This window comes from Microtus ochrogaster (assembly GCF_000317375.1).
Source record: "Microtus ochrogaster isolate Prairie Vole_2 chromosome 14 unlocalized genomic scaffold, MicOch1.0 chr14_random_2, whole genome shotgun sequence".
Classification (NCBI taxonomy): Eukaryota; Metazoa; Chordata; class Mammalia; order Rodentia; family Cricetidae; genus Microtus; species Microtus ochrogaster.
The window spans coordinates 13391936-13406761 of NW_004949097.1; the positions used below are offsets into that span (position 1 = coordinate 13391936).

A 14826-nucleotide genomic window follows, 5' to 3' on the forward strand; every position below is an offset into this window, starting at 1 on the left:
GGCCGAGACAGACAGATCTCTGTTCCGGATGCACAGAGTGAGTTTTTCAGGACAGCCAGGAAAACACAGAGAATTCCTTCTGGAAAAAAAAAACAACAAAAATAATAATTTTTTAGAAAACAGGTTAGTGCTGGGTTTGGTAGTGTGGGCCTGCAATCCCAGGCACTAGAAGGCCAACGCGGGAGGGATAACAATTTTAAGATCAGCCTTGCGGATATACCGAGATCTTGTCTCAAAACAAAAACAAAATGTAAACAATAAAATTTCCGTTACCCCTGGAGAGTCCATTTTATTTGTCTGAGAGCTTGCGTGGTACGTGAGGTTTCACTTATTTTTGTGGCTACATGCAAAAGCAACCACGTGGTTGAACGCCACCAGTTGACCACGCAGAGCTCGGGTGGCCGCGTCTGGGATCCCCCAGTCCTCCCAGTCTCTACAAGTCCTCAGTTTCCCCCGGAGGTCATCGTTGCGGGGTCGGAGGCCTTCGGGGCCTTTGCTTTCCCCTTCCCGCCGGCCGCGTCCGCCCCGTCCGGGACACAGAGGCCGCTCTGCCTTAAAAAGGGAGGCCCTCGGGGTGAGCGGCGCTTCCGACCCGGGAGGAGCCGCGACCCGACCCGACCCCACGGCTCTCCTCCGCCCTCCTCTCTCCCCGCCCCGGCGGACCGCAGCCCGCACGGCCGCGCTTCCACCGACGCCCACTTCCAGCTCTGCCGGGCTCCGCCAGGAATGCGGGAGAACCCGGCGGCGCCTCGGAGTGACCGCGCGCCGGGCCAATCAGCGGGCCGCGGGCGCGAGGCCACGCCCCTCCGCCCCTGGGGCTGGTTCCCGCCGGGGGCGGGGCGGGGCGGAGCGCGGCGGGGCGAGCCGGGGAGGACCGAGGGGAGGCGGCACCTGGGCGGCGGTGATGTCAACCCGGCGCTGTGCTCCGTCCCGGGCTCCTGTCGCCGCCTAGGGCGCGGGGCGACCGCCGCGGGAGCAGCGATCTGGCAGCCGGGCGGGCGCCAGGAGGCGGGACTGCAACTTGTGGAGCTCGGTGGCCCTCCCCCGCAGGTAAGCCAGCGGGCGGTCCCTCCCGCGACCCGGGGACCCCCACTTCGGGGAGTGGGGGGCAGCCTCGGGGTGACAGGAAGGGACTCGTCTGGAGCTTCGGGGCCCCCGCCTCCCCACAGCCCAGAACTCCGGTCAGGGCGGTGTGCTCCAAGCTCACACTCTGGGACTCCCCACCACAGACTCCAGTCGGGAAAATGTGCTCACACCCGGGCTCCCCCTGCACACCACAGTCTCCGGTCAGGGCAATGTGCTCCCAGCTCACACCCAGACTCTCATCCACAGACTCCAGTCGGGAAAATGTGCTCACACCCGGGCTCCCCCTGCACACCACAGACTCCAGTCAGGGTAGGGTGCCCCCAGCTCACACCCGGGACTCCCCTTCACACCCCGCAGAGTTCAGTCAGGAAAGGGTGATCCAAGCTCCTACCCAGGGACTCCCACCACAGACTCCACTCACGGAAGTGGGCTCCCAGCTCACACCCGATCTACCCTCCCCACCACAGACTACAGTCAGGGCAGCGTGCTGGGACCCAAACACCTCAGAACTCTAGTCAGAGATGTGTGCACAGTCTTACACCCTGGCCCGACCACGCCACAGACTCAGCCAGGGAAGTGTGTGCCCAGCTCACACCCCAGACTCCCCTCCCCACCACACCACAGACTCTGACACCACAGAACTCCAGCCAGGGAAGTGTGGAACCCACACCCCAGAATCTCCACCACACCGGACTCCTGTCAGGGAACTGGAGTGGAGCCCCGATTCCACAGAGCTCCCGTCTTGGAAAGTATGCTCAGACCCTGGAGCTCAGTTTCCCTGTAATATTCGAGAGCAGAGCGTCCATCAGGGGTGGATGCTCGAACCCCGGCTCCCACACTCACAGACCCAGCAGGGAAGGGCATATGTGGGTGGGAGAGGAGGGAAGACTATTTCAAAACGCCACACATATTTTTGTGAATCATCCCCAGAAAATAAAGAGAAAACAGCTTCATTCTTCTCCGTTCCCTTACACGGCACTCTGTTTAAGGGAAAGAGTATCAGTGTGATTCTTACATCCGTGTCAGTCAGGTATTCTTTTACACAGCCCAGCCAGGGGCTGAGAAATTCGCTTGAGGCAGATTCACCTTTGTGGGAAAACTGGTTTCTTGAGGGCACAGTTCTAAGTCTATTGCTGTTTAAACGCCACTAAGGTCTTGCCTGGGGCTTCTTGAGAAAGGTTGGATGAAGGCTGTGAGGTGTGTTTTCAGGGTTCATTTTTAGAGAAAGGAGCTTAAATTTTATTCCTTTTAAAACAGGAGTTCACTATAGCTCTGGCTGGCCTGACACTCACTGTGTAGACCAGCCTGGCATCGGACTCACAGAAATCTGCCTGTCTCTGCTTCCCGAGTGCTGAAGTTAAGAGTCTGTGCTAGCACTCCGATCGGGAAAGAAGGCTTGGTGTACAAACTCTTTGTAATGAGACTATGACCTTTTCCGACGTGGGGACAGACACAAGCCCTTGCTTTGGTAAGACCTGAGAACAGAGTGAAGGGGACTCAAGAAGTCTGTTAACTGGAGAAAGCCGTTGTCTTAGTAGGATTCCCGTTTTTATTTCTTGTTTCAAACTCTTTTTTTTTCTTGCTTGGAGATTTTCTTTCTGGGGGAAGATTATCTCTGAACGCACCGACCCTAACCCTGGCTCTATCAGTGTTTCAAGGCTCTTTCCTATGGAGCGAGACTTCTGGTGAAGCAAGCTTCCCCTTGCAGGGCAGCGGTTCCTCAGCCGTGAGGATTCTCTGGTTGCCAGGTCTGAAGGAAGTAGGAGTGGACTTCATTGTTAGTCAAAAGCTGCATCCCAGACTCTGACCTGAAGGGCATTTCCAGGAGCTGGGGAAAGAAAGTCCTCATATTGTCTCTAGTAAACCCAAGTCAGGAAGTGTGGGGATGGACGACTTTAAAGATGGGATTTAAAAGATGTCTCCATCGTCAAACCTGGAGGGGACATTTGTGTTTTGCTTTGTTTTCAAAACACCTTGGTCCAGTTCCTGAAATAATGAAATAGCACAGGGTAGGCGGCCAGGATCTCCCCATTCCTCTCTGTCTTCTTTGAGACAGGCTCTCACCACGTAGCCCAGGCTGGCCTTGAACGTTTGGTCTTCTTGCCCCCCTCTGTCATCACGTGTGTGTGCTATCATCCACACAGACTTTTTGGAAAGGGAACACGCGCTTTACAGGAACAGAACACTTTAATTTTGGTTTTGGACTAAGCCTAGAAAATAGCTAATGGTGCAGCAATAATACTGAACAAAATTTTGGTCTTTATGTTCAGTGCAAGCATATACAACATGCTGTATTTTTTCGTGCACTTTTCTTTTATCAGGAAAGAGATGTGGAGTTTCCTGTGGGCACTTAGGTGAGCACTGTGTAGCAGTTAATAACACTATCTAGACGCAGCTAAAAGATGGAACCCCAAAACCATGTAAATCAAGTGAAAACTACCTTTAGGATGTGTGTGTGTGTGTGTGTAATATATGTTTCTTGACGAGTTTTAAAACAGCTTTTTTTGAGTAATAACAATTTAACTGTACATCCTTAATTTGAACTACTATTTCTCTTTTTCAGTTCATGTTTATGAGGGCAGATGAGGTATATAGTAAGGCGTGGTATTTTAATTTTTTATTTCATGTGTTTGCGCTTATTGCCTGTGTGTGTGTGTGTGTGTGTGTGTGTGTGTGTGTGTGTGTATACATCCCATGCTACACAGTACCCAAGGAGCCTGGAAGAGGGTGCCAGAATCCCTAGAACTGGAATTACGGAGGGTCGCAAGGCCCCATGTGGGTGCTGGGGACAGAACCCTGGTTCTGTGCAGGAGTCATGAGGGCTCTTCACTGCCGAGCCTTTGCTCCAGCCTCAACGTGGCATTGTTAAAGAGTCTTGGGCCAGAGATAGCTCAGTGGGTAAAGGCACTCGCTGCCAGATCTGGTCCCTGGAACCCAGAATGGTAGGAAAGGACTGAGTGCCCCAGGCTGTCTTCCAGCCTCAGCTCCTTAGAATATATACACAATAAATACACGTAAAAGAAAATTAAAGTTGTTAAAAGATATATAGGTTAATTAAGAAAGGTGAGATAGGTTTTGGCTCAATTCTGTTTGATAAACAACCATTACTGTTCTAAAAGCCACATTGAAATGAGATGCGGTTGGCATTGCTGGGCAAGAGATTGGAAATCTAGGCCACGCTATAATTCCAGCTGCATAACGCCCAGCCTGACAGCTATCGTGAGCTCTTCTTGAGAACAAGTTCATTGAGGGAGCACCGGTTAACTGTTCATGTAGACTTTGTCACTCACTGTCCCAGCACGAGATAAATCAGAACAAGGTCGTTTTCTCCTGTTGCTGACCAGCCCACGTCTTTAAAAATCTCTTTTTTTATAATTTTATAATAATTTATCTATTTTTATTTCATACGCAGTGGTGTTTCGCCTGCATGCATATCTTTGTGAGATGTCAGATCACTTGGAAATGTATTACAGACAGTTGTTAGGTACCCTGCATGTGCTGGGAATTGAACCCCAGTCCTCTGGAAGAGCAGCATGCTCTTGACCACTGAACTATCTCTTCGGTCCCTAAAAATCTTTTTATATCCATGGACTATTTATATTTTATAGTTAATTATTCCGATAATTTGTTATATTAAAATTGAGTTTTTGAGGTTTTCATCTCCAATTTTTAAGGTATCTGTATTCTAAACAACTCAATTTCCACACTTAACTGAAGGAAAACCTTATTCAACTTTCTGTCTTTTCAGAGATGTTTCATGTCTCTGTCCTGGTTTGAATTCCCTTTAAAATCAGTGAATGTAAATGAGTTGGTTAATGTCTGCATATCCATTCATTCTTGGGTCTGTGTCTTGATTTCTTTTTCTTTTGTGTATGTGTGCCTGCGTGTGTGCATGCATGTATGTGTGGAAGCCCAGGGGTAGATGCTAGGTGTCTTCTTCAGATTCCCATCCCTTCCCCAGATAAAGACAATTTATTTCTGTTTAACGTGAACAGATGTTTTGTCTGCACGTATGTCTGTGTGCCACATGCATGCCTAGTGCCCTTGAAGGCCCAAAGAAGACATTGGAGCACCTAGAACCGGAGTTCCAGAGGTTTGTGAGCTCTCACTTGGCTGCAGGACATCAAGCTGAGCCGTCACGCCCCACAGTTCTAATATTGAGTTTAAACAAGAGATGCGAAGTTACTAAGTTAGAGCTCCATTCTGGTGATGGGTGGTGTTTAGTGAACAAAGTGTCTTCTGGACGTTTTGCTGCAACCGAAAGTTCATAAAATTACAGTTAAATTAATTATCAAACTGTCCAAAAACTTGTGTGGGCTTCTGTAGTTCTCTCATCTGTTCTATTACTTACTGCTCAGATTTATTGCAATGTATGTCAGAACCTATTGCCTGCTCACCCCTGCAGCTTTTGCCACGTATATCACAGAGATTAATACTTCATTAAATAAAGCTCATGGCTTAAAAAAAACAAACAAACCCTAAACTCTATTAACCCACCGCACAGAATTCAAAGACTTCTCTGTTTTGCTTTCTTTGGTATGCAGCAATCATATTGTTGTTAGAAAGCAAAGTGGGGAGGGTTCCTTTTCCGTTTCATCTTCTGCTTTGAAGGAACCGAAATACCAAACAGTTGTGTTTTTAGATTAAATATTGGCCTCTCTGCAAAGATTTATGTTTGCATGCTTGTTACGCAGTTTCAGAAGGAGAAGGGAAGGTCTGAGTTAAATGCGGAGCGGTCTGTGTGCATCGAGCACTCTCCGTTTCTGACTCTGAGTGGGCCAGGTGGGTTTGCTGTCACAGGTTGTGACTGCGCTGGGCTTATGTGTCTCCCTGGAACGTGTCATGACTCACGTGTCTGTTTTTGTTGGCAAGTTTAAGGAGTTGAGAATAGACAGACCATTTAGTGCTTTCTGTAACAGCACGGCACCTGAACGTGGCCATGAATGCAGGGATTGTATGGACTTGAGGAGTACAGAGTACTCCTCATTACAGTACAGTCATTACGGCCAAGACTCAGAGCTCAGGTATGGAGCACGGAGGGGGAAGATCAGACGCTGTAATGTTTGGGGTTTTCTGTAAATGTCATGGACACCCCATTAGCTTGAGTGTGATGGGGGTTAGTTTTACCTGTTCTCTAATTCACCAGGCCTTTGATGTAGAGCCCTCATCATCAGGAAGGCAGGTATGCTGTTCATAGCGTGTGTGCTTTTGATAATGGGGTGAGCTTGATTAGATGAAAATGATGCTGACGACGGTGCTTTCAGGGAGGAGGGGCTCATGAGAGAGTTGGTCTTCTCTGGGGGTGTAGCCTCTGGGAGGTTGCTGCAATGGACAGCCCTATTCCTGCCAAGCACCCGCGCGCACACACACACACACACACACACACACACACACACACTGTGAAAGCGAGAGAGGGATGTGTGTATGGAGGGTAACCCAGGGAAGAGGGAAAGTGGATTGGGGCGATGGTGGATATGACCAAGGTATATTGTATACATGTATGAAACTGTCAAAGCCTAAAATAAAAATATTAAAAAAGATATTATTTTCAGTGGCCATATTTTGTGCACAGAGAAACGATCAAATCCTAAAGGGCAAACAGGACACAAGGTGGTTCTTGGAAAACTTATATTGCCTTTACTGCCACTCCTGTCTCCAGCTGTAGAGCTTTGCATAAATGCTATCTCACCGCCACAGAGTTGCGTGGGTTTTTAGTAGGGAAATTTTATTGAATTTACTTTATTTAGAAGAACATGAAAACAGGAAGAAATTGCTGGTCTGTTCTTGTTGTTGTTTTCGATTGTGTAATAACTGCGCAGCATCGGTGGAGCTGCACAAAGACTGCCCCTGCGCCCATCATTATCTTTTTCTCAGACCGACTCTTAGAACAGGTCACAGTAGATGATTTCGTTCTGTTTGAAGAGGAATTTGAACACGCTCTCCTTTTCCTTATGGCTGATGGAGGAGCCTGTGGCCCCGTGGGCAGAGGTGGAGAGGGAGAAGGAGAGAAAGGGAAACCGTGATGAATCAGGAAACTAACTGGTTGGACCTGAGAGTCTGCTGGGCCATAGGTGTGAAGTTGCTTTTGAACTGGTTGGACCTGAGAGTCTGCAGGACGTAGGTGTGAAGTTGCTCTGGCCTCAATGTTTCCTTTGGAAACAGCTGCTTGGAACATCTGTCAGATGTTCACACTCTCCACCCCTCCCTCCCTCATCAGAGTTTAACTGCACAACCGAGAAAGCGTCTAAACAAAACCATGTAGCTTTGGAGCCTGTCCTGGAACTCACTCTGTTCAAACGCACAGAGATCCGCCTGCCTCTGCCTCCTTGAGGGCTGGGATTAAAGGCGTGCGCCACCGCCGCCTGGTACAAGAATTAAGGTTCTTGACATTTTCTCTGCTCAGGGACTTTGCTTCTCTAGAGCTGACATGCTCCTCACATCACCATGGAGGCTTCAGCGACTTGAAGCCGCCTGTGGTTTTAACTGAGTTTAGATTTAAAAAGCAAACACCTCGGGTGTGAGGCCCACAGGCTCAGTTAGAAGTCTTGCCTTGCTGTTTGTAACAGGTTACTACTGCAAGTCACTAAGCTCTCTGTGCTTTAGTTTTCCTGCCTGTAAAGTGTAGCATTGATGCTGTGTTGGGAGTTTTTGCAAGGATCAGAAATCATTGGAAATAATGACTCTGGATAAAAATGGCAGCGGAGGCAGAAAGACTTGCGAGTTTAGAAAGGCAGGTTGGGAGGTAAATTAGAGGCCAAGAAGTAGATGGTGTTCTGAATCTGCTATGTGAAATTTCGTCTGCCCATCTCTTCAATGCCGCTGGCCTGTTTGGCATATAGATTCCTAAGAAAAGATGTTAGCTATAATGGAAGGTGTCAGCTGCTATGAAAGGAACACGCTGTGGGGACCCCGCCAAGGGAGAGTAGTAACTCAGTGGTTTTTCTCTGAGCACGGTCTCAGTTAACCTAGGTGGAGTGGCAGGGTGGTGGGTCAACCCCAGAGCTTCAGTGTCCTTAGCTGTGACCTCAGTTCCGCTTTCTAAACCAGAACACCCAGAAGTCTGCTCTCCAGCGCTGAGAAGGTGAAGGTGGTGCTTATGAGAACTTTATTAGCCACGCCCTACAGGAATGAAGGGTGTGGGCGCTGGAGCCAGATGATTGTAGATTCGAATCCTCCGTCTTTACTAGCTGTGTGATTTTGGTTAATTAAATTGCTGAGAACTGGGAGTCGCTGGGTGGTTATGAGGATTAAGTATGATGATGTCTGTGAAGTACTAATAGCTTTATTCCTGACAGACAACCTGCCCTGGATTGGTGACAGATATGGTTATTATTTCATTGACTAGCTGACAAGCTGCTCTCACTTGGGGATTTCTTTTAAAGGTGTGGAAGAGGGTGATTATAAAGAAGGTTTTGGGAGTACTGTGCTGGGTATCACTAGGTGTATAAGTAAATATGCGTCTCGAGAGCATAGGTGACCCTTCACCCAGAAGAGCACATAAGGAAAAATGAAATTTTAGTGGGAAATATGAGTTAAGTTTGATCTCTTAGGATTCGCAATCACACTCTGATTCATACGTAATCATCTACCTTTGTGTTCTCACTGTATAAATTAATAAAATAACCCTCTCACTAGGTTTTTAGGTGAACAGTGTTACCAGTGGGAGTAGCTAATGCTTACCCAGCTCGTGCTATGCAGTCAGCACTTGTAAGCATCTTACATGTTTTAACTGAATCCCTGAATTTGCTCTAGAAGGAAGTATTGCTCTTGTATGTGTCCCTTACATGCAAGGGTTCAAAGGCTGAGAGAGGGAGAGAGAGAGAGAGAGAGAGAGAGAGAGAGAGAGAGAGAGAGAGAGAGAGAGAGATTGATTCAGCAATGTTATCAAGGCCATGCAGATTGTGTGAGCTGGGCTTGGGTGGGGACCGTGCTATAAGTCAGACTGTTCGTTAGACACTAAGGTAAGGTAGGTAGAGTTCCAGGCCATTTTCCTGCCTCTGTTTTCGCTTTGTAAGTGGTATACTAAAGGCTTTTAAGCATTGTTAGGTGGGGGCTGGAGAGATGGCTCAGTGGTTAAGAGTGCTGTTCTCAGACCACAAAGACTGGAGTTTGCATCCTAACATCCACGTCATAGGCCAGGCATCTCTGAAAATGCCTGTAACCCCAGCTCTGAGAGAAGCTGAGACAGGAGGATTGCCGTGGCTTTCTGGCTTCCAGTCCAGCCAATAAATCAGGGAGAGGCAGTGGTGGTGGAAAGTGACGGACAGAGCAAATATTCAGTGCCCTCTTCTGGTCTCTGCTTGTGTACACACTGCATAAACATGTCCATATATGCACATACACAGACATACAAACAAATGCATCTTTTTTTTTAAAATATTTATTTATTTATTTATTTATTATGTATACAATATTCTGTCTGTGTGTATATCTGTAGGTTAGAAGAGGGCACCAGACCTCATTACAGATGGTTGTGAGCCACCATGTGGTTGCTGGGAATTGAACTCAGGACCTTTGGAAGAGCAGGCAATGCTCTTAAACCACTGAGCCATTTCTCCAGCCCCACAAATGCATCTTTTAAAAAAGAACTGTGAATTGATATTACTCACATGATTTTAAGCAAAAATTAGAAATTTAAGATTGTAGTGTGAGCAGATTTTTAGGTTAATAGGAATCTTCTCCATAGAGCTGTCACATACGAGCTTAGGGTAGATGAACTCTCAAAGAGAAGCGTGTAAAATAAAGAGAAGCAACACCCAACGTTTAGGGAACATATGACATTTAGGAGAGGTCAGGCAAAAGAAAAGCTGACATAGAGCAGGAACCATAAAAAAGGAATAAAAGGTGGCCATAGGAAGGGGTCACCCTGTGTTGGGGTTGTTGGTACCATCTCAGGCAGCAGGGTTGCCAAGGGTCGGCTGGGGAGTCTGCCAGGGCTTTCTGTGAACCCCGAGAGCAGTTAGAGCAGCAGAGGAGAGAAGGGATTCAGAGGATGACAGGGAAAGGGATGAGCTGCAGGTGACCACGTCCACCTTGCCTGTTCCCTCAGGGAACTGATAGGGACGGTGTGACACAGGTGGAGCCGGAGAAAGTTGTGATCAGGGCGAGGCGAGGGGGAGGACAGGGAGAGACACGATTGCGTGGAGGCCGGTGGGTTCATCATGAATTCTAGAAAACTCTTCTTTAGGAGGGGTGGAAGAAAACACTCAGGGAAGTGGCAATAGCTATTATGGGAAGGGTTGAGTGTTGAGTCAGTTCCCTGCAGGCCATCTTCGGTAGAGTAGGAAGCAGTGAAAGGAACTTTGTAGACAAGTTGCTCTGACTCTAGAGGAGCTGGCTCTGGGGATTATTGGCCAAGAGGGAAAACTTGAAATAACGATAGAAGTCTCTCATCCACACAATACAAAGTGACATATTTACCAGGATGTGTCTCGGGGCAGTCCGCTAATTTATTGAAGTGGAAAGCCGTTGATGTGGGAGTGTCATATATCAATCTGTTGATTTCATTGGTTAAGTAATAAACAAACTGCTTGGGCTCATAGCTTAGAACATAGGTGGGTGGAGTAAACAGAACAGAATGCTGGGAGGAAGAGGAAGTGAGCTCAGACTCCACAGCTCTGCTCTCTGGAGCAGATGCCTCAGAGAGACGCCATGCTCCCCGCTCCTGGGAAGATACACTCCCGGTAAGACCGGTGCTCACTAAGACCGGTGCTCACAGATTATTAGAGATGGGTTGATCGGGATATCAGAATTAGCCAGTAAGGGCTAGAGCTAAAGGGCCAAGCGGTGATTAAATGAACACAGTGTCCGTGTAATTATTTCGGGTAGAGCTAGCCATGTGGGCGGCCGGGTGCCGGGACGCAGCCCGCCGCTCCTATTACTACAAGCCGTGGCAAGGAAAAAAGTCAGACAATGGAAAACTTGGCTTGTGTAAAGAAGGAATTTTTAGACAGCCAGGCTTAATGGAGTAATGGTTCCCAGGCTAGCTTCTTGGAGAAATGTGAACATTCTTAGGGGTGAGAAACAGCTGGCTTTAGCCACACTGAGTCACTGCTGAAGCTACCAATTCACCAGGAAATGCCCTACAGGAAGGGGCTGTGAAGCGGAGGCCATTGCATTAGATACGAGTTTTGATAAGGTTGCTGTTATCTTCATTTTAACATGTTATTTCCAGTCAGAGCTTCTGCTGAAAAGACGTCGGGTCGTGGTGATGACGTCAGGACGGAACATAAGACTAAAGCAATTCAGTAATTAAGAGTGTGGTACAGTACCGTTATGACTGGTTTTGCATTTTGCTGTTTCTGTTATCAGCAGTCAGCCATGGTCCAGCTATATTAAATCAAAGATTCCAGAAATAAACTGTTTCTAAGTTTTAAATCATGTGCCATTCTTAGTAGCGTAATGAAATCTCACTCCGTCCTCCGTTTGCCTGGGGTGGGAATTGTGCCCAGAGTTTTCATACTGCATATGCTACCTGCCAGTCTTGGCTCTGGCTTCCGTGAGTTCTCATACAGGTAAACCTGAGGCAGAGACTTACTGCCTGGAGATCGCTGTGATGTGGCCTACACAGTCTTGAAGAAATTTTAGTCAGCATTTTGTCTAGGAATTTTTACTTAGTGAAATTAAGATTTAGAAAAAATCTGGCTCAAGAACACTAAACTTATGCTGGAGAGGTTGTGGGGTAAAGGGAACCTGCATTGTTGGTGGGAATGCAAACTGGTGCAGCCCCTTTGGATGTCAGTGTGGCGATTTCTCAGGAAATTAGGAAACAGCCTTCCTCAAGATCCAGTAATACCACTTTTGGGTATATATCCTAAGGATGCTCAACTGTACCACAAGGACATGTGCTCAACTATGTTCATAGCAGCATTGCTTGTCATAGCCAGAACCTGAAAACAACCTAAATGCCCTCGACCAAAGAATGGATAAGGAAAATGTGTTATATTTATACAATGGAGTACTACACAGCAGAAAAAAAGTGACACTTAAATTTGCAGGCAAATGGATGGATCTAGAAAACATCCATTGAGTGAGATAACCCAGACCCAGAAAGACATTTATCACATGTACTCACTCATAAAGTGGCTTTTAGACATAAAGCAAAGAAAACCAGCCTACAAACCATAATCCCAGATAACCTAGACAACAAGGAGGACACTGAGAGAGATGTACATAGATGTAATCTGCATGGGAAGTAGATAAAGACAGGATCTCCTGAGTAAATTGGGAGCATGGGGACCTTGGGATAGGGTTGAAGGGGAGGGGAAAGAAAGGGAGGGGAGCAGAGAAAAATGTAGAGCTCAATAAAATCAATAAAAAGAAGCTCTGGCTCCTGTGGGCTTTTATTGTGGCAGAAGATGAGTGAAGAGCAAGGTGGGCTGGACTCGAGGTGAAGAGACTGGAGCAGATGACCTTTTGTTCCGGTAAAATCGCAGCTTTGCTCACTCAGCTGTCTGTGTTCAGTGAACTCCTGCCTGACAGTCGGAATGCTCATCTTTTATTCTGAGAGATTCATTATGGAAGTTAAAGATGTGCTTTGTAGCAAATCCTCGTTGACCTTTTTAGGAAGAAATAATTCTTGGATTTTTGCCCGGCTGGTGTCACCATCGTGACACCGTGTCCCCTCACCTGATCTTGATCTCTTTCCCAGCTTGTGTTTCCTGCCCCTGTGCAGAGGGACTGACCTCTGGCATGTTTGACAGGCATGAGCCCTCTTCCTTAGTGGTTTCCCTACTGAAGTCATCTTCCCTTCCGAACTCAGCCAGAGAACTCTGGAATCGGGGAACCTGTGTGGTAGATTTCAAATGCAGCTACTTTGTAGGGGATGAGTTTAGGTTGTCCAGCCTAACTCATTCGGTACTTTGAATCTTCTAACGCTAGGCTTGTTCATTGCCGTCATTCGGTATGTAGTTGTTTCTTAAACTGTACTTTGCAGTAAGAAGTTCCGTTGTGCTGTCTCTATTAATGATGAGGGCCATATAAGATGAGGGAAGAGATTTCTCCAGAATAGACTCTCCAAACGGTTTCTATCTAGATGTGTCTTACTTTTTCAAATAGATTATATGCTGGTTGAAGACCATGCCATTTTTGCTGAGACCCTAGTAGGCAGTAAATGGATGTGTGATGAGGACAAGACTTCTTGGGCCAGCACGTGCTGAGGTCCTGTGTTGGCTCCATGGTGGGCAGGAAGATGATTCAGTAGGCAAGATGTGTAAGATAGGCATCCCATGGAGAAGCGTGGAGTACAGGATTGTGGATCCTGGGCTCTGGAGGCCTCATCACTTTCTTTGCCTCTTTGTCAAGCGAGGGCAATAATAGTCTGTGTCTGTAGCAGTGCCTTGCAGGGAAGCTGATTTTGACTCAGAGGAGACTGTTTTTGTGGTTCTTTGGTTTTTCTCTGTAGCCTTTTGGCCTGTCTTGGAACTCGCTCTGTAGACCAGGGTAGCCTCGAACTCACAGAGATCCCTGCCTGTCTCTGCCTCCTGAGTGCTGGGATTAAAGGCAAATGCTGCCACCACCCGATCGCAGGAGACATTTGATGACATTAGGAGATGTTTTCCATGTCACAACTTGTGACAGGATCCGAGATGTATGTGCCTAAGCATCCATCCCAGCCTTGTCCGGTCCCAGATGTCTGTCGTAGGAGCACGAAGCTGAAACTATACGGAGCACAAAGGTTTGCTGTAGTTAGCAGTTGCTATGAGAAGACCAACCTTTGAGAGGGAGAACCCTCAAAGAGTTAATTTTGTGATTGTTGCTGAGGCAAAGCCATGCGGTGTGAAGTGTCATGCTGTCCTGTTCAGAAGCAGACGGGCTCACTGGAGATGTGATGGTACACAGTGTTTGTATTACACTGTGTACCAACATGAACTGGCGGTGTTATTCAGCACTCTAAAAACAATTATTAGTTTTCAGGGTGTTCCTAGTAAACTTCCTGCTCAGCTCGTTTGTTTTGTGGAGATAATTTTGGGTGTTGGCATAAGTTCCCTGGTTGAAAAGGTTTCAGTTTTTGAATTTCCAAAATATGTTTTGATGTTTGGGACATGCAGCTTTTGTTCTGACCCCAACCAGCCTAATGTTGTGCTAGGCCCAGTTCAGTACAGGGGAGCTTTCTTCCTGATGCTGGCCTGGACTGCAGCGGACTCACTGTGTGAAGTGTGAGAGCCTACAGGTATCTATTTGTCTGTCTGTCTGTCTGTCTGCCTATCTATCTATCTATCTATCTATCTATCTATCTATCTATCTATCTATCTATCTATCTATCTATCTATCTATCTATCTATCTATCTATCTATCTATCTATCTATCTATCATCTGTCTGTCTGCCTGTCTATCTATCCATCGCTCATTGTGTAGTTATACTTGAAATTGTCATTTATTTGTTTATTGTTGTAATCACAGAAGTAATGTACCTTATAGATTTAACTAGTATAGAAAAAAAAATATAATGAAGATCTAGTTTTCAAAATGTCACCAGGACCTGGCGAGAAGGCTCAGTGGTTAAGAGCACGTCCTTTTCTTTCAGAGGACCTGAGTTTGGTTTCCAGCACCCACACTAGACAGTTCATAAATGTCTGTAGCTCCAGTTCCAAGGGGATCCTGTACCCTCTTCTCGCCTCTGGTCCTGCCCCGTACCTATGTGGCACACGTACTCACATGCTTATATTAACCCCTCTGGTCCTGCCCTGTACCTATGTGGCACACATACTTACACGCTTATATTAACCCCTCTGGTCCTGC

General features: G+C 47.1%; 1 protein-coding gene across 11 annotated transcripts in view; it reads left to right on the plus strand.

Moving 5' to 3' along the window:
- Window positions 1-859: 859 nt before the first annotated feature.
- Window positions 860-14826, plus strand: part of Ppfibp1 (PPFIA binding protein 1) — a 145845-nt gene continuing 131878 nt past the window's right edge. For 7 of the 11 annotated variants that reach the window (XM_013352792.2, XM_013352793.2, XM_013352794.2 and 4 more), the window contains exon 1: window positions 860-1050. The gene's annotated coding sequence lies outside the window, so the exon portion shown is untranslated. Of the gene's footprint in view, window positions 1051-2398; window positions 2555-14826 lie in introns of those variants that run through there. The other 4 variants (XM_005364610.2, XM_013352798.2, XM_026787889.1 and 1 more) reach the window with 2 other exon arrangements.